Below are 21,664 nucleotides of genomic sequence, written 5' to 3' on the forward strand. Positions count from 1 at the left end.
TTGGCGTCAAGTTGGCGCTTCGGGTTGCGGTACTCCCCGACCTTTGCACCCCCCTTCTCGGCAGTCTTTGGAGCTGTCATTTTTGCTTCTACATCTATCACCTTTTTTTTCGACAGGCAACGTCATGGCACTCTCGATTTTCAACATGACCTTTGCATTAACTTTCTTTCTCCTTCGCCTATGACTTTTCTTTCCAATTGAGGTTGCATTTGAGTTGCTAGGTCCAAGCAGTGATATGCCGGCTTGCTTTGTTTGCGTGCGAGTCATGACATGCAATAGGATGGGTATGTCCTCTTCGTTAAATGTCTCAACTCCAAACAGCCCCAATGGTACTGATGGCTCATTTGCTGCAGTTGAATGTGTTCTTCGTTTAGGGCATTTGGCAAACATGTGAGTGATTCCATACTCTGGGCATCTAATATTGACCTTTTCTTGATTAGCCTGCTCCCATTCTCTAGGCAACGTGAGGAGATATGTCTTGGGTATCTAGAAGTCCAAGACGACATTGGTTCTTGGATCTGCCCTCTAAAGCCTCTGTCTCTACCTCTTTCTAATGCCATCATCGGTATAGGTTGGTAATCCATAAGGATTGCATTGCCCTCTTCATCATACGATACACAGAGGTGCATGTAAGGTTCTTCATCATTTGGCTCCTCCACACAATGGACTTGAGTGTCACTCGGTGGATGGGTTATGTAGGGTCCAGGTGGTCTAGCTATGCTTGTGGGGTTTATCTCCATTCTAGGAATGGCCGGTTTAGCACCATTAGGTCACGGGAGAGCTAATGGGGCTCCCCTTCCGAAAAAGTTTTGTGGCCTATTCACCAAGTAAGGCTATCTGAATGGATGCGAGTACGCGAGTCTCCTTGGTAGTCTGTAATGCATGACATTGTGACCAAACCTATCGTAGTTGGCGCAAGGTTGGGACCTTGGGTCCTGACACTCGATTGGTAGGTGGTTTCCACCACAATACATGCATTGGACATGAGGGCGTGTTGGTCATTTCATCATTTCTTGTAATTTGGCTAGCTTCGTCTTCATCTCCGCTAGCTCCTGACTATGGAGACTGCTCTTTTGTGGTAGGTTGCTCACCAGTTGGGATCCTCTTCAAGAGAATCCACACGTGGGTGACGTAGTCTCTGATGTCCTCCTTGTCTTTCTGCTTGACGTTCATCAGCCACACAAGAAGGTTATCGTAGTGCCCAGGCTTAGAGAATCTCTTAACGAAGAGACTCTTGAGGTTGTTGAAGTCAGTCCGCTCAGCAGTGTCCAAACTCATGTACCATGTCCTACCCTTATCTCTTACACATAAACTGAGAGCTTGCGAGTGCTGAGTAAGATCAGTGAGGCCATTGGCCTTGTAGACTTGCTCAAACTACTCTATGAAGATATATGGATCCTCATTTGGCTAGTACTTGTCTAGTTGCTTAGCCATGATAGGGATTCTTGATTGGCTCTTAGAGCCCTCTGGTTAACCCCTGATCCTGTAGCAATGAGGTTGCCATTGCAGTGGCTCTTTGTTTTGTTGATGAGTTATCTAGCAGCCACTTCATAATAAGAAGCTCACTCAACGTGAGATCTCCTTCCAGTGCTCTTTCCCTTTGTGCATCAGGTCCTATCCTATTTCTGCTTGCTAGGGCTAGCATTTGCACTGAAACTTGCACATTTCTATGTTCTATCATAAGCTTCTAGATTGCTATTCCTAGTTGTAGGCCACTATGCCCTGTAAAGCTTCCCACGCTAGTCTCCTCTCCTCTTCGAGATCTGCTGTGATATCCTCTGACATGCTACCATGGTGGTCTGTCTGGGTTTGTAGATTGTAATTGGTGACTAGCCATTGGATTTCTATCAGGAAACCGCATAGGTCAAGCTCTTCATCACGTCTGTGGTTAGTGCTTGGCTCTACCATGTTTGTAGTCTCATGCTCCACTAGGTTGTTGATGAGATTGATTAAGTCGGGCAGATCTACTCCTCCAATGGTGTTGGTCCTACACTTGGGATTCTCGATCACCTGACTATGTTTCAATGTCTTCTCCTACTAGTGGGTTCGTTCAAATTGTTAGGTCTGAGTGAGTTCCTTATTATTTACAAACAGTCCTCAACTTACGCTCACTCGGTGTGTGTGTGTGTGTGTGTGTGTGCGCTTTCTTCCGTGCACTGTGTGAAATTAGGCTTTCAGCTTTTCTTAGGTGCACTTCAAGTGTTGGAAACCAATGTGAGTGCGAATACAAAGTGATACTTGTAGCTTTTCCACTCTCATCTAAATACTCGATCGAATAGGCTTTACGCTCAACTGACCGCTTCCTTTGGTCTCTAGGGTTTGTGCTACATCGTTTAGCTTGCCCAGGATCAAATTGGGTCTGTTGGTTAGCCTATAGCTCTAAGTGTGTCGAATATGCTGATATGAGTGTTAGCACTATGCCTAGCCATTCGGCTGCAATTTCTAGGGTCAAATTTTCATGTAGGGCTTTCGGTGAATTCTTTTGTTGTGGGTGGTACTCTCTATCACCTCAAACACACTAAATTTGTCAATTTTGATGTGTCAAGATATGGTCTGATTCTACTGTGTCCGATTTTAGGAATTGGACATTCAATTTGATAGGAGCCTGATTTAAGTTGTCCGATTCGCTCTATTTGATTATGGGATGTCCGATTCTAAGAATCAAACAGGGTGTGTCGTCTAATCGGATAGGTCAGGTTGGTCTGATTTGAGTGTGTCTGATTTCCAAAATCGGACAAGGTGATCCAAGAGTCCGATTTTCAAAATCGGACAAGGTCAGATTTGAGTGTCCAAGTCTGATTTGTTGGGTCCAGTCGGACTGGTCAAATTGGTCCTCGAGTGTCAACCGTCCGATTCTCGGAATCGGACAGATGTAGGGCATCCGAGAGTTTGATTTTGGGAATTGGACACCTGCGGATCACGTTTGATTGCATCGGCACGTAAACAACAGGAAGAAAATCTCTTCACGCCAATAATTTTTGGCTACGCACGCTAGCAAGGTTCACCACAATCAAGGGATAGATGCACAAGAAGGTTTCTACACACTTGATCCAAGCAATAAATTCCTGTGGCATTCGATCAGTTCGCTGGAAGCACTAAGTCCTGCATAAGCTCTCAAGCTCTCTCTCTCTCTCTATTGCAAAACTTGAAAATAAGGTCTTCCTTTGCCTCCCAGGATCTTAAACCATTGCTAGGCTCAACCTTAATCTACCTGATCACTCCCTATGTGATTCTAACACTTCCAAGCAATATTTTTTCCCATTTTTCTCCCTATTTGTGCCCTGTTCGAGCCTGTTCAACAACATAAAGCCTAAAGTTTTCTCATTTGATTTCTTGGTCCTAACCTACTCTAAATGCAACAAAAATCAGAAGCAAAATATTGAAATGATTCCTCCTACTTGCCTAATCATCGAAAAACCAAAATACTTACTTGTTGCCAATATTAAAACCTAAAACCTCTTACCTATCTCAAGCTCCGGTTTGGGGATGAAACCCTTACTTCGTTGCTCGATTTGAGGCGCTCAAGTGCTCAAGCTTGAATCTATTGGTCCCAGCAAACAGAACCAAAATGTAGAGACGAGCTTACGCTCAATCGCCAAGACCCATGGACCACTTATTGTTTAAGCATTTCAAGTAAACACCTATGGCTATCTCTCACCTAGCTGATGCACCTTCGATCCTACCGGGGTGTAGTGAGCTTACCTTTGATGCCCAAACAAGTTGCCTTCTCCCTCAAGCACATCGGTAGCTCCACGATTCATGATACAAGTTCAAGCAACCTCAAGCCTCTACCTTCAAACTCCATCCTCCATAGCCGTGTACGAGAGAAGAGAAGAGAAGAGAAGAGAAGAGAAGAAGAGAGAAGATGATGGAGAGCTTCTTCTCCTTGATCCCTTACCCTCACACACTCACTCCCCTCACACACTCACATTCCCTCTCTCAAGAACACATAAGCAAGTAAGAAGGAGAGAAGAAGATGAGTCCACTTTGCCACACACCCAAGAATGAGCTTCTCATTCACTTTTTAGCTTTATATACAAAACCGTAAATCCCCTTTGGGCGGTCATCCCCTTATCCCCTTTTTTACATGGCCGAGCCATTTTTCCCATTGTCCTCCTATCTTCCTAGCTTCCTTCCTACTGCCCATCTACCTTTACAAATTGCACATGAGGGAGTCTGGCGCTCTTTTACAAAAAGTTTTAGGGGCATCTCACATTTAGAAGTGCGCTTTTGCCTTTGCCTTAGCTTTTGAGGTTGCCCTTGCACTTTCAACCGTTTCCCTTCCTACTTCTTTTGTTGTGTTTGATTTTCTTTTGGGCCACCTCTTTTAGGTCCTGACTTGTGCTTTTCCACTTTTTTCACTTTTTCTTGTGTTGTAGTTAGTATTCACTAATGTTGAATATGTGTACTCTCAAACTTAGAGATGTAGCATCAAATTCTTTATGAGAGTCATGTTGTCCTAATATAGGTCATTTAGGGATACAAAAGACTTATGCCCATGTATGTAGACACTTTTATTGGTGTGGAATGCATAAGGGTGTACATAAATATGTTATTCAATACCAAAAGTGTCAAGTAAACAAAGTTAAGTGCTTGTTGGACTTTTACATCCTTTAGAGTCTACTAATGGTTGGTGAGTGCGAAACTCTTGAAAATAAACAAGAGGAAAGAGAGGTGAAGAAACCAAGAACATACAGACAAACATAATAGAGACTTGAGCACACTGAGAGATAGAGTCAGGTGAATTCTTCTTCTTCTTCTTCCACACATAAGATCTAAGTCTACAACATGATAAAATATTAATATGAAAGTACCACAACATATGTACATGTGATAAGTGTGAACCACTATGAAAAGAAGAGATGGTATAATGAATGTGACATAACCAAGGATGGTTGGACTATGTGGGTATAGTCTAGCAGTAGAATCACTAGCATATACTCATGTTAGTCACCTAACATGCCAATGAATAATATCCTGCCACATCACCAAGGTGCATAATGGATACCAGTTCATGCCGAGCTCGACATCTGAAGGGGATGCAATGGTAGTGGAGAAGGAGAAGAGGAAGATGCGAGAGAGAAGAGCACACACAATGTAGGTGCTGTCAAGAATGATACGACAGCCTTATTGCACTTTCATATTATATATGAATAAAGAATGGGTGGTCTATGTACATGGGTAGACCTAGTGGCCTTTTACCCCAGCAACCTCCCACTAAAAGGCCAAAGGGCCAGGGAGTGAAAAAACAAAGAAAAAGGAAAAGAGACAAGGTGAGGAATCATGGCATCTCACCCAACACCCAATCAGAAAGCGAGCTATGCAATAAGCGAGAACTTTTGCGAAATAAGAGGCAAGTATCCCCAAATCCATGACATTCAGGAGATAAGTGATCCCATAGCTCCATACAGTAGAGCAACCCAAGAATGCTTCTCATGAAGCAAGCACAACTCATGAGTGCAAGGTTGTAATGCATAAGCATCAGAGTAGCGCATAACATCAGCATGGCGCATAGGAGATAGCTGAGCACACGTAGACTCTCCAAAGTCAATCATAAAAGAATGGCCAACATCCCAGACGTGGTCTCAAGATAGTATGCGGCCTCAGCAAGGCGGAAGATTGACATATGGCTGTAGCATCAACCATAAAGCATACTGAACGTACATCAAGAGACTTGAGAGATGTCCGCATCTCATAAAAGACAATATGACAAGTGCATATAACCTACTGGGCATCCAAATCCCATAACCTATAAGCTTGAAAGTCATCATCTCCATAACCAAGGAGGATACATCTATGTGACATAGGCCTATCTGGCATACATACAAATGCCTGGCAGCCAAACATCCTCAAGTAATCATAGGAGGGTCTCATACCACTCCATGCCTCATGCGGTGTAATACCATCCAAAGTCAAATATGACATCCTATTAAGCAAATAGACTGATGTCATAAGGGCCTCAATCCAAAAGCCATAAGATAACCCAGATGTGGTAAGCATAGAAGCAACCTTTACATGTAAAGTCAGGCACATACCATGGGCAATCCCATAGTACCGTGGGCATAAGAAATCAATGCCAGACTGCTGACAATAGGACTGAAAGCTAGGAGAGATAGCACAACTTTCATAATCCATCTGTAAGCACCTAGACCTGCAACCAATAGAATCCATAAACTTGTCAAGCATAACTGTGGCATCCTCAATCCGTACCAAGGGAAAATCCCAAACACGATGGGTAGCATGATCCACAAAGGTCACAAAATACGATGCTCCACCAAGTGACTGGGAAGGCATAGGTCCATATACTGCAACATGGACAAGATCTAGAGGATCATGCCTCTCACGATCACCATGAGCCAAAGGGGCTCTGCAAGGACCATAAGAACAATCAGGGCAAGCATCAATATTTGCATGCAACATAGGAGGCAACAAGGAGTCTAAAGGAGACAAGATCTCCATCTCTCTGTGGTGCATATGGCCCAGGCAATAATTTTGTAACAATGCATGTGGTATCCGGATAACTGCAACCATAGAATATCCTACACGAGAGACATGCACTGGGTAATGAGAACCAACTCTAGAACCTTTGGCCAAAACCAAGCAACCATGACAGATTTTCCATGACCTATCTTGAAGAGAAATAGAGAACCTGCATCACGTGACAGACAGACAGAAATCAAGCTCTTACTGAGCATGGGAATATGTAAAACATCCCTAAGCATAAGAGAAGTCCCATTAGGCAAAGCTAGGTGTATGTCCCCTGTACCAACAATAGCATAAGTCTGCTCAAGGCCCAAATCAATACATCTGTCAACCTCCCTGTAAGAAAATAACCATGCTCTATGAGGGGTAGCATGACAAGAGGCTGAAGAATCCAACAGCCAATCAAATACATAGGCTTGATCATTGAGTAAGTAAGTTGTAGGGAAACTAGATGACAGGAGGATGTGCTCAACTGCATCATCATTGGTGACTGCATGTACCTCACCACTAGAAAGAGTGGTAACACCTGCTGCATCGTTGACTCTCTACGCATGTCGAGTTTGCTGTCTCTGTCTCTGCTGCTCTCTAATATGTCTAAAACATTTTCTTTTAACATGCCCAAGCTTTCCACAATGGAAGCATATAACATCTGTAACTGAAGAACCTAAAGAAGACAACAAGGAATCCAAGTCATCATGAATAGAGCTATCCATAGCATCCACGAAGCTCAAGGAGTCAAGGGCTGTCCCAACAAAGGGAACTTGCTCATAAAGATAATCATATGCAAGTACATCAGTGGTAGAAGCATGATGCAAAGGCTCATGAAACCTCAATGGACGGGAGGACATAAAGGCATTAACCAAGGATGCAAAAGCTCCCACATGAAGAAGAGTCGTAGCCAACTGCATGACATAAGCAACCACAGTACGGTAAAGCATAAGACCTGTCATGTATTCAGCCATGAAATCAGCCCATAACCATAGTGGCAAGCATGACTCTATAGTACATCAGACTACATAATAGCATCCAAGTCAATGCAAGACTGGTAAGTGGCATAAGATCCTGCAATGGTCGAGCTCCAAGAGAATCCCAAATACATGTTCAATATCATCCATACAAGTGGCTTTGTAAGGTATACAACAGTAGACCATATGCATAGACGGGTAAGCATACATGGCATCTGCTCTCTAACACGGATGGGCAATAGTAGCCCAACTAGCATAGAAGCTAGACAACAAAGGAGCAAGAAAGCCATAACTCTTTTGCTAATCCCAAGCACATTAAAGTTCACTGATCGACCAAATAACCTGCAAAATAAATCCAAGTATCAATGAGAAATCACTGCTTGCTAACCAATTGCCAAGACAAGGAAGCAATATTGCTCAATACATGTCTGCATAAACCAAACATCCAGGGATCCAATCCATCGGAGCATAAGGCCAAGTAGCATCCAAGGTCATAACGAAAAAAGCCAAATCAATGTCCAACTACTCCACAAAAGTCCTTAAATGCAAGTCTTGTCAAGCCCAAACATCTACCATATTGTAGCTGAACCTTTGTAGCATCCCCCTAGCTCAATCCAAGCTCAAAACCATAAGCATACTTTCCCATATGTATAGGCACCAACTGGGCATAATCAAGCATCAAATGACCATGTAACATAAGCTTAAAATGTAATGACAGGGGCCTGCCTTGTTTTGGGCTACCTGTGGACTATGTAAAACAGTCAATGACTGAGCAAATTCAGCCCCAAAAGTATCTCACATCATAGATATACATTTCATGATATGTAGACACCATCTAGGCATGAGCAGGTATCAAATGATATGGGTAAATAAGCATAGGCATGAAATGTTGGTTACTGTCCTATTTTGGAAAGATCCCGGGAATATTCAAATAGTCCATGGTTGAGCTAAATCAGCTCCAAGCCCAATGCCAACCATAAATATAAGTGCACAAACCCAAAGCCAAGTGTTAGAATGCTTCAACAAGCCATAACTAAGTGCCAAATAAAGTAAATGAGCTGAGGGCTGCTGTAAATGTTTGGGATAGATTGAAATCAGGCCTGTTGCTATTTATACATCCAAGATGAGCTCAAGATCATAGCCCCAAGTCATGTATAAGTGTCCAAGCTCAATACCAACTATCGGGGGGTCTCAATAGACCATAAACAAGTGCCACGTGGATGAGAGCTACTATAGATCTCTGTCATGCTAGAAAAAACGTCTGTCAACATGGCGTGATTGCGCTAGCTATAGATATGGGGTTGGGGGGTTGCTACGAAGGTTGCAAGTGGTGCGGGGGAGGGGGGATCCCCAAGGGGCCAAAGAAAGCCACTAATCAAGCCAAAAGTGGAGGGGAAGCTTCAAGCTTCACGGCTAAGCTCAACAATGGCTGCCCTCTTCAAAACCCTATTGTCCATGAAAGTGGCTGAAGTGAAGATCTCATACCTCGTGTGGGAAAGGTTGAGAAGAGGCCGGGAAGCGCTCGCAAAGGACCCACTTTGATACCAGTTGAAGGGGATGCAATGGCAGTGGAGAAGGATGAGAGGAAGATGCAAGAGAGAAGAGCACACACAATGTAGGTGCTATCAAGAATGATATGACAACCTTATTGCAATTTCATATTATATATGAATAAAGAATGGGTTGTCTATGTACATGGGTAGACCTAGTGGCCTTTTACCCCAACAATATCCCTGTTGGGGGTAAAGGTGCCTCTGCCTAGCCACCTATGTATTACTACACTGACAGTACCCACCACTGCACACTGCAAGTGGCAGGTGCCCATCATCGTCACTTTATTCTTTATTCTTTTAGTGATAGTTTGAATAAAGGAAGGCATGATCACACACTGCGACTGTTGGAGTTTCCATTTGGTCTCTTTCTCTCTCTCTTGCTCTTACTCTCTTGCCATAGCTCTTCCAAGCAAGCTTCGATCCTTCTCACCTTTCAACTGGTATCAGAGCATGGTTGCTCGAGCATTCTGACTTGGTTCATGACTCCTTCAGCTTCCTATTTATTACCTACACTCATTGGCTCTTCTTCCCGGCAGCCATAGCCGACTCTCTCGAGCTCCCATCACTCCCTGGCTTCCCGAGGAGCATCTACTCGGTCCCTTTGGGCACCCTTAGGGCATTGCATCAGAGGTATTTCTTCATTTTCTTTAGGGTTTCATTGAGCTCATAGGTCTATAGGTCTGAGAAGAGAAAGAGGATAGCACCATTGAAGCTCCCGTGCTTCATATCTCATCATAGACCTCTTGTGGCTACTTGAGGCTTCTTGTGTGTCTCCCTTGACACATGGTTAAGCCCTGGAGCACCCCGATTCACATCAATAGAAGTAGCAAACCCTCCAACTAGGCAATGTGAATTTATGTCAATTCATGGCAGCCCTTCCACAGCTCATCTCAGTCACATTGGCAGCCTCATTTGGGCACTAAACACTTGGTTTATGCTTGGCATCTGATCCCGAGCCTTGGCATTGATCATTGATGTGATTTACTTCAGGTTTGAGAATGTTATATACAATTTACAAGCAACCCACAACAGTGCTACATTATCATTTTATGTCTGAACCACTTTGGCATTGATATTGGTTGCCCGGTTGGTCTCGAATGCTAGGGGAATGTATGCCTATGATGTGAGATACTTTTGGGGCTGAATTTGCTCAGCCATTGACTATTTTACACAGTCACATGTAGCCCAAAACATGGCAGCCCCTGTCATTACATTTTATGCTTATGCTACATGGTCATTTGATGCTCGATTATGCTCGGTTGGTGCCTGTACATATGGGAAAATATGCCTATGGTTTGCCTATGGTTTTGAGCTTAGATTGAGTCACTATTTGCTCAGTTTTGGACATTTATTTGCTACTAGAATATTTAGGACTAAAGTCATTTGCTTATGTTTGGATATGCCTATTGGATTCGGGCTATGTCTTGGATGTATACAACAGTTGGTACACATGGCCAGGGTGTTGGACAACAGAGTCTGCAGTGAGACGATCTACTAGAGATAGACGTTTGCCTTATAGATTTGAGCCCTCGATGAATTATGTCTTGGTTACAGATGCATGAGAGCCTCTCACCTATGATAAGGCTATGCGCAGGGGTGATAGTCACTCTTGGGAGAGGGCTATGTAGTCTGAGATGGACTCCCTGCATAAGAATATGACTTGGGATTTGCTTGCATTGCCTAAGGGCAAGAAGGCTTTTCCGTGCAAATGGATGTACAAGCTGAAAAGTATCCTTGGAAACCCTAAGCCGTCTTATAAGGCAAGAGTTGTTGCTAAGGGTTTTAAACAGGAGCATGGAGTTGACTTTGATAAAGTATTTTCTCCTACGGTCAAGATGACCACCCTATGCTTGGTTTTAGCCTTAGTTGCGTAGCTTGACTTGGACATGTATCAGATGGATGTCAAGATTGCGTTCTTGCACGAGGATTTGCATGATGAGATTTACATGGAGTAGCCTAAGGGCTTTACAGAACTTGGCAAGGAGCACCTAGTGTGCAAGTTGAAGAAAAGTCTTTATGGCTTGAAGCAGGCACCTAAAGAGTGGTATCATAAGTTTGATGCCTTCATGCAGTCATAGGGCTACAACAGGAGTGCTATGGATCCATGTCTTTACATGAAGAAAGCCTGTGATGGCTCATTGCTTATTTTGGTACTTTATGTGGATGATATGATGATAGCAAAGAAAGCTCATGATGAGCTGGATGCTCTTAAATCTCAACTGAAGAAGAGCTTTGAGATGAAGGATTTGGGATAGGTCTCTCACATTCTTGGTATGCGCTTTAAGCATGACAAGCATTAGGGACTAATCTACCTCTCACAGAGGGAGTACATTCATAAAGTCCTTGAATATTTCCGCATGTAGGGCGTGAAGCCTATTGGCTGTCCATTACCTTCTTATGTGAAGGTCTCACAGGCCGATTGTCCATAGACAGATGAGTAGAGGGCTAAGATGGCCAAGATCCCTTGTGCATCAGTCGTGGGTAGTTTGATATATGCCATGATAGCCATTCGACCGGATATTGCTTTTGCAGTTGGTGTTGTGGCACGCTATATGGCTACACCTGGCAGGAAACATTGGGATGTCATGAAGGGTATCATGAGGTACCTGAAAGGCACAACAGATATGTGTATTTGCTATGGTAGCCAGGATGCAGAAGTTTTGGGGTACACAAACTCCGATTATGCAGAACATGCAGACAGTAGGAAGTCCACTTCTGGCTATGTATTCATCTATGCTGGATGTGCTGTCTCTTGGATGTCTAGGGTTCAGAAGTGTATGACTCTCTCTACTACTAAGATTGAGTATGTTGCAGCCACTGAGGCTTGCAAGGAGGCCATATGGTTGGGTTGTTTGGTTCATGACCTTGGGATTGATGCTATACCTACGTTGCATTCGAATTCTATGATGCTATTTAGCTAGCCAAGAATTTGGTCTTCCATGCGAAGACGAAGCCCATTGAGGTGAGCTATCACTTCATATGTGGGGTTGTGGAGGATAGGTCTATTGACCTTGTCAAGATCTCCACCGACAAAAATCCTATAGATCTACTCACAAAAAGCCTCACCATTGAGCGCTTTGCCTTCTTCAGGAGATTGATGGGCATTGGATGAGATGACGTTTTTCCTCATCATGTTTATACATGTGTACATTGTACTATCTTTTCTTTTTCTTTTCACTCCTCACTGGGGAAAATTTGCCTTTAAGTGGGAGGTTGTTGGGGGTAAAGACACCTTCGCCTAGCCACTCGTGTAGTACTACACTGACAGTACCCACCATTGCACACTGCAGGTGGCAGGTGCCCATCACCGTCACTTTATTCTTTATTCTTTTAGTGACAGTTTGAATAAAGGAAGGCCCGGTCGTGACACATTGTGACTGTTGGAGTTCCCATTTGGTCTCACCTTTTAATCTCAACACTTCCCCTCATCCTCATATGAGCTCGTGAACTGTAAGCATAGTCTTGAAGAGTTGAAGCTTCTTAGCTTCCAAGGCCTTAGTGAAAATATCAGTAGCTTGATCACATGTGCTGACATAAACCAAGTCAATATCATCTATTAAAACCCACTCTTGAATGAAATGATAATGGACCTTTATGTGTTTTAGTCCACATATAATACACTGGGTTTCTAGACAATTGAATGCTATTAAGGTTAACACAGTAGATGATAGTCATCTTGTCTACTTACATCCCCAAATCACCAAGTAGATTGTGTAACCAAGCTACATCACATGTTGCAGTTGTAGCATCTCTGTACTTTGCCTTTGTACTAGACAAGACAACTGCTCGTTGTTTCTTGATGCTCCAAAAAACAATAGCACTACCAAAGGAAAACTTAAAACCACTATAGACCTCTTATCTGAAATACTACTAGCCTAATCGACATCTGTGTAACCATGCAAGTCCAATGGTATGCTTGCACCATAGAATAATGCATAATCCAATATGGACTTGACATGACATAATGTGCACTGCACTATATCCAAATGTGGCTTTCGTGGAAGTTGCATGAAGTAACTCTCTAGATCAATTGTGTACTATAGGTCTGGTCTAATGATCATCAAACATATAAGGCTGTCCACAATCTTCCAATACATAGTGACATCCTTAATCAAGTCACCCTCATGTGTACTAAGTTTAGCTTTAATATCCAATGACATAGAAATAGGCTTACAATCAACCATACCATACTTCTTTAACATGTCCAATGCATACTATCTTTTTGATTACCATATACCCTCTATAGTTCTAATGATCTCTATGCCGAGAAAATAACACAACTCTCCCAAATACTTCATCTCAGATTCAATCTTGAGGAGATCCTTCACATTGTCAATCTGTGTCTTACTACAACTCACAATGATAAAATCATCCACATATATCATAATAACCACAATACTTGCATCACTCTCACATACAAGAGTGAGTGATCAGTCTATACTTTGTGAAGTCCAATGCTAACAAGGTATTCTACAATCCTGTCATGCCATGCCCAAGGTGCTTATTTCATTCCATATAAGGCCTTATGAAGCATGCATACATAATCTGGAGGATTCTCATCTATATAACTAGGTGGGGGCAACCCAAATTCTAAAAGATATACTATGAATATATATAAGCAAAAAAAATCTAATTGGAAAGATTATTTACCCATATTAGAGTTTGCTTGCAATAGTGCTAAGCATGTGACTACAAGGTCTAGTCCACTCATGCTTTATGTATATATTTTACCCTCCACCATCAATCACAATGAGATTAGCCAATGAGAAAATCCAACATGTTAAGGACTTTCTTCAAGATTAATTTGATATGCTAAAAGTAGCATGCTTAAATGTTAAGTAAGCTCAAGATTGTTATAAGAAATATGCAGATGAAAAGGCATGCGCACACTCGGACAGGCAGGGTTCAGACATGCATTTTCTACCATAGACCACATCTTCACTCTCCGTTGTCTGATCGACCAGACAGGAGTGAAGAAACAGAGATTGTACTGTTGCTTTGTGGATTTCCGCAAAGCCTTTGATACGGTTCCGAGAGAGAGGCTTTTCAGATGCCTACTTGATCTGGGGGTGGATGATGACATGATGTGGGGTATTTATGCACTATATGAGCGGGTTACTGGCAGAGTCAGATGTCCGGGAGGTATATGAGATCCCCTTGTGAGAACCATTGGTGTGAAGCAAGGATGCCCACTCTCACCGACTCTATTTGGGCTATACATTGATGAGATAGCAGAGTTTATTCAACAGCGAGCCGGTGGAGATATAGATCTCAGTGGAGCCACAGTTCATATCTTACTATATGCAGATGACATTGTGTTGGTCTCAGACTCAGCTCAGGGATTACAACAGCATTTATTAGCATTGGATGATTTTTGCATACAGAGAGGCATGACAGTGAACCTTGGTAAAACCAAGGTTCTTATATTCCATACATCAGCTCAGATACGCAGACAAAGTATTTTCATGGCAGTAGGAGGGAGTATTGAGATCACTGGATCATATGTATATTTGGGAGTCACCTTTACAGCAGCTTCAGGGACTTTCTCGATGACACAGGCAGCTCGTGACCGCCTCACTAGAGGATACTCAGCATTGGCTCTTATGGAGCGACAGTGTCATCAGGCACATTTCCAGGAGCCCCGTACCAAGGGGTGGCTCTTTGATACTCTAGTCACTCCAGCACTGATGTATGGAGCAGCTATATGGGGGCCAGGCCTTGCCGATTATGTATGGACATTGATGGAGAGACCTCAGGTGATCATGATATCTAGATTGATTCGCAGCAAGGCCTCAGTCCCACATGACATTGTGCGAGCAGAGCTTGCCACACCGCCCATGCTAGTCGAGGCATTATTTCAGATAGTCTGCTTCCTACACAGATTTCAGGATATGGACAGAGATCGCATTGCATATAGAGCATATATGGCATCTCAAGAGATGGCTCGAGCGGGGGATACCACATCATGGTATGCACAGACTAGAGCTTGGTTTGACAGACATGGGCTGGACATTGATAGACTCCCATCTCTTCTATATGATACTCAGGCTCCCACTTACACCCTCTCTCTCTCTGAGAGGAACAGAGTCATCAGACAGGAGATATGGCATATTTATATACAGAGGACATGGGTCAGCCCTGCACAGCCACTGCCATCGAAGATGGCACATTATTATACACAGTTCTTGAGTATATCAGAGCAGGGATTCATAGAGATTCCGAGATATATGCAGATCTATATGCCACATCGATTGAGAGTTCTTATTGGACAGCTCAGGATATCATCACATCAGCTTATAATTGAGAGTGGTAGAGCCAGTGGCATCCCGCAGGAGGAGAGGATATGCCCCCTTTGTAGATCAGAGGTGGAAAGTGAGGAGCATTTTGTTCTCAGATGCCCGGCATACTCAGAGTTGAGATCTAGATACACATTGAGCAGCTCACTTCAGGGATGTATGACTGATATGGATCAGAGATCATTTGGCCGTTTTCTGGGAGAGGCATGGCACATCAGAGAGCAGAGCACACAGCGGGTCCCAGTCAGAGAGGGGCCCACCCGGACGACTATTACACAGTTCTTTCAGACAGACAGAGTGAGAGCTACTGTACCAGCCTCCAGCCAGACCTCCAGGCTCACACTACAGCAGGCTGAGGACCAGCGTACCCGACGCCGCACGAGGATCCGTGGGTTTCGGACCCCACAGCCACACCGACAGGAGATCCAGAGGATTCTTGATCTACATCGACAGCAAACTGAGATCCGACGACACTCAACACATTGGATCTCAGATCTCCAGTTTGCTCTTTCTCCACCGCCGATGTACCACATCCTGCATCCAGAAGGGATCACCTGCTATTAGCGACTTCGACGACTGCTACTACATCCCAGGATAGTATATCTCCCTGCATCTGTTACATATACACATCGCACCACTTTATCACAGCCGACAGTTGTTCCCCTATCACAGCTGACATTTGTTTCCCTTTTGTAGCCATTATCTGGAGTACCAGAGCTACATACGCACATACACATACACGACACTTATCACACTCATAGCACCGTATTTTTAGTTTCCAGTTTTTAGCTTTTCATTCAGCACTTTTATTTTGGATAGCTGGACCTCATCAGTTGTATCACAGTTTGTCTCATAGGCCAGTTTTGGTCTTTAGAAGACGTTAATATAACTTTCTTTCTTTCTTTCTTTCTCTCTCTCTCCAACAATGTTTCGGGCCCAAACAAAACAATGATAATGCCAAAGCCTTATGTCTTTTTTTAAGCCTTAGAGAGGGGGTAGGGGGTTCTCTTCTTCTCTCTTCTCTCTCATTAATATTGAACGACTTGTCCGACATGTTTGGATTGGCACTGGGGGGAGGGGGGGGAGAGGGAAGGGGATATTTATGTGTGGATGCTGGGGGAGGTGACACTTATGAGGGGAAAAGGTGGAGTGCCATCTTGGCAACCTACATGGCAGCATGACAAGGTGAATGGCGATGCAAGTCAATTGTGACCAAGTAAGCCCCCTTTCCCCTGTTCCCAAAGCCCTCTTCACACGTGAAAAGTGGTAGGGGAAAAACCTGAGATATCACATCCACTATCCCTTAGAGGAATCAAGATGTTCTCATCTTGAGAGAAAATTAGGGATTATTATATTCTAGAATAAGTTGTATCATAGAACTTGTGGATTAGAACTACCACACTTTTTCCATGCTACTTTGATTACATACAAGAACTCAAACTTCAATGTGATACAATGATTTCAAATACACTTTTATTGCAATATTTTGGGATACAATGACTATTACAAAGAAATGTTTAATACATGTATAAGATTGATTGCAACTTGGAAATAGATTTGTAGGGTTTCTGATCATCTTCTCGGATTTTGGTCGGATCTATGTCTTTATCATTATCCAATTCTTGAGGGATATGCACCAATGTTCAAAAGAACTGTGGAAAGGGATGATGCAATAAGATACAGGATGCAACAAGAAAGAAATGCGGGGAAAAAAATGTGGACCTTTGAACGTCAGATGCTGGGCTTGCATGGCTTCATTTCAGTATTGATTCCTTATCTTCTTGATCCAATTCATGGCAATTTTCTTGGATATGCTCTAGGTCATTGCAATAGAAGCATTAGTGATTGGGACATCTCTTTCGGACTTGTGGCACTTCTTTCCTTGGTCTTTGGAGTTATCCCAGTTTTCATTGATGCTCTCTAATATGTAGCTATCTTCAAGAAATTGGTGTCCATTTGGCTCAATCAAGGACTTGGATCATAAGAGAGTGTCTTGCATGTCAATTGGCCTTAGGGATTCTAGATGATTGTCCAATAGTTGATTTAATCCATGACAGAAATTGGCTACCTATTGGGTAGCATTCATTGGTGGCACATATTTTTGAAGTGTCACAAATTGATAATAATAGGCCTCCATGTGTAGTTAGCGTAAGAAAAAGAGCTCATTCATCTTAATAGAACGATAAGAAGTTGGCAAGTATCTCTATCTTAAGGCCTTCTTGATATCTTCCCAACTTATGACGGTTTCACTGGTAGCATTATCACAATACCACTGTTTCCACCAGAAGCGTGCCTCACCTACCAACTGTAGCTTTGCAATCATCTTATTCCCACCATATCAAAATAATCTTCAAGGGTCTTAATCTAGACTTCAGAATCAGTCTCGATATCGGATCCCTTATGAATTTAGGCAACTTGATTTAATTCAAGAGGTGTTTCTTTTCTTGGAGCTTAGCATCCATGTTTATAGCGGGTGTCTGGTAATCAAGATCATACCATTTAGGTTGTTTCTTTCGAGAGAGTCTTGAATTCTGTTACTCCTAAATTTACAAGTCAAAATGTTGAGGTAACACATGCATAGATTATTACTGAGACTGATTCTTTTTTTTTCACTCTAATACCACATGTGACATGCTTGATTGAAGAGCCTTCAGTGATATGATTTTGGTGATCCGTCAAGAGGTACTTCTAAGTGACGCCCTTCACGACTCCTTGGAATACCATGGAGTTAGTTGCCTAGACTTGCTTGATTCTACCTCACAAAGGGAGATTTGGCGCATACAGTTTCAGCAAGCAGTAAAATAATCTTCCATGGATTCGATCCAAATTTTTGCATCAGCTTCCACATTCTTGCCTTTCCCGTCAAATTTCGGAGGTTTGACTTGCTTCAAAAGATTCATTTTCTCTTGGGCTTCATTGGGAATTATTGTGGGTGCGAATTTCTGGAAATTTTTCAACAACTCCCAAGTTAAACTTTACGAAATTTATATAGTGTTAATATTAGAGTTTGATACTCAAATTATTTATCGCTTAATTTATTGAAACAATTTCAAATAAAACTCTTTTCCCATTACTAAAGTTAAATTGCAATTTCAGAGGTTCCAAGGGAAAATAAGGTTCCATTATTTCTTTGATTGAAAAAGTATCATTCAATCTTTATTACAATGGATCTACAAGGCAATCAAATGGAAAAAGAAAACATTATTCAGATAGCTCACAAGTTCATCTTATTTTTTTCAGAAAAGGATTCCCTACTATAATCTAAGTGTGACACTCTAATACATCCTTTATAAAGTAACTTGGATTCTAAGAGTAGATATCTAGGAATCTATGGTGGCTACTCCATCGACTGCCTTCCTCTATTTGGAGGTGAAAGACCCCATTCATACTGCAATGATGTTGGCTCCACAATCTCATGAGTGGATTGTGGATAGTGGCGCTTTTGGCTACGTAAATCCTTCAGATGGTATTGCCTGTATTTGTCCAATGCATGGGAAAATTCTCATATGTGATAGCTCTTCGGTCTTGATCAAAGGCAAAGGTGAGATGCATCTAATTTCAGATGAGTAAGATGGTGCCCACACTTCAGAGGTTCTTTATGTGATGGGTTTAGGGTATCATCTTCTTTCAGCGAGCAAGATTTGTAATCTTGATTTGATAGTGGAGTTTGATGGGAACTCTTTTTGAGTTCTTGATGGAGTATCTGGACAAGTTCTTTGTACAGATCATAAGGAGAATGGAGTCTATAAGATACAGACTTCATTTGCCTTTTTTCTTATATTGTTCTTTCTTCTCAAACTTAGATTGAGCTATGGCATGCTTGGTTTGGCCATTTAACTACAAGTACCTTCAGAAGGTAGCTCGTGGTTAGCCTATGCGAGGATTGCCAAAGATTGGGATGATCCACTCACCATGTGTATCTTGCATTTGTAGCAAGTAGCATAGAGATGCTATTCCTAGCAAGGCTTCATGATGGGCTAAGGAGCCCTAGAACCGACTATGTGGACCAATGAGAATGGAGTCCCTTAAGGGAAGTTTGTATTTTATGCTAAATCTTGATGAGTTTAGCATGATGATGTGGACGTACTTCTTGGAGCTGAAGTTAAAAGCATTCTTATACTTTAAGAATTGGTTGATCTTTGAGGAGAATAGATATGACAGAAAACTTAAAACCCTACGTTCTAATAAGAAGGGCGGAGGGGGAAGACTCGATGGGAAGTCTGTCTCCCATGAGCTAACTAGGTTTTGTATAGATCGTGATATACACCAAGAGTTTGCCAATATAGATACACCTCAGGAGAATGACAGCTTGGAGTGGAAGAATCACAATGTGACAGAGATTGGGCAGTCTATGATGAAGCATCGACAAACACCTTAGTGTCTATGGACCAAAGAAGTGGCCATAGTTGTCCACATCCTTAATTGATTCCCTACATTGACCATTATTGGTATGACAACTTTTGAGACTTATTTGGGTCAAAAGTTGGATGTCTCTTATTTTAGGGTGTTCGGGTGTGATGCTTATGTTCACATTTGGAAGAAAAGGACGGTGGCAAAGGGGAGTATTGAGCATCCCGTCTCATGGAGATCCGAGTGATAGTTGGGCACTTGCTCCAGTGCCTTTGAAGCCTTTGTCAATTGAGGCTCTACCTTTAGTAGGTAGCCATTTATTCACCATCTAATTCACCCATTTCACCAGCACTAGTGGATATTCTAGAGACTTTGATAGAGCTAGAGCGGCGAGTGAAATATCTGCCACCCCCTCATCGGACACGTGATACACTTCGTGATTCAAGGATTGAGGGAGTCCATGAGGAGTGGCAAGTGCAAGATGACCCATGACACTCTCAAAGGAACCATGCATACTCCATGGAGCTTGTTTATACAAGCTATTGTTTGATGTCTTGTGTCATGCCGATAGGGAGTCTACCTCTATGAGGGAGGCTTTACAATCATCGCATTGGAAGAAGGCTATGGAGCAAGAGTTGGATGCAATTGAGTAGAATGACACTTAGGAACTTGTGCATTGACCCACTCATATGAAGGTGATTAGAGTTAAATGGATCTTTAATTTAAGGCCAAGTACAACAATGATGGTACTCTAGATAAGCACAAGGTATGCATCATGGCCTTTTCTCATTCAATTGCAAGGTGTGCAGGTTGAAAAAGACCCTTTATGATCTCAAACCAGCTCCATGTGCTTAGAACGAGAAGATAGACTCGTTTCTCCAAGAGAAGTTAGGGTATCAACATTCCTCTTCCAATCCCCAGTTATATGTCCATACGGCTGGAGGATAGGCATTGCTCATCATTTATATGGATGATCTTATCTTGACAGTTGATTATGCTTAGAAGGTCAAGTAGACAAAGGAAGCACTAGACGAGGTGTTCGTGTAATGGATATGGGTCTTCTCCATTTCTTTTAAGATCATGAGATTTGGCAAACTCTAAGGGGGATTTTCATCTCCCAACAATGATATGTGCATGAGCTTTTAACTACATTTGAGATGGAGAGATACAAGGCTATTCCTACTCCTATGGATATGAACTAGAAGACTATGGCCGATGCAATAACAAATACTACCCACTATGCACAATTGATTGGATCATCGATATGGCTCCTTAACACTTGCATTCATCTATACTTTCCTACAGGTTTGCTTGCTAGGTTAATATGTGAACTCAAGCTTGCTCATAGGAAGGTTGCTATGAGGATTTTATGGTCCTAAGGGGAACCCATGATCTTGGTATTCATTATCCAACAGGTACTAGAGATTTGGATTTGGTTCTTACTAGAGGGTTTTAGATTGGGCTGGAAATGTTGACTAACGAAGGTCAATGACAAGATATTGCTTTACTTTGGGTGCAATATCCTATGAAAGACAGTACCCTATGAGTGGGTAGAAGACACTGCTCTATGCTCCGCCTTTGAAGAAGAAAGGGCAACTGTGAGCTACTTCTTGCTACCCACACAGAATGGCTTAGATGATTTGGATAGCCTATGAAAATTAGAATCACCCATTTTGCAAAAGCGCTTCACTTAGCAAGCACAATGGGATTCATAGTATGTAAACATTCAAGGAGCATTCCATCCTACCTGCACGGATATCAAGGCGCTCTGTTCCAACAATCCACCTTACACGTGCAAGATTCTCTAAAACCTCCACGCAAAATCTACAAAGAAATCACACAAAGAGCAAAAAAAGTGACGCAAGCAAAGTGTTGTGATCAAAAGGATCACACCACGAGCATGGAACCACGTCTTTATCCCCTCCTCCATAAACAGGGAATCGACAAGAAAACAAAGATACCAATTCTCAAACGACCCCGGGAGGTTGTGACATGCAACTGCTACATTAGGCGTCAA

This window comes from Lygodium microphyllum, chromosome 16 (genome assembly GCF_053477565.2).
Source record: "Lygodium microphyllum isolate KBCC chromosome 16, Lygodium_microphyllum_v1.1.10, whole genome shotgun sequence".
Classification (NCBI taxonomy): Eukaryota; Viridiplantae; Streptophyta; class Polypodiopsida; order Schizaeales; family Lygodiaceae; genus Lygodium; species Lygodium microphyllum.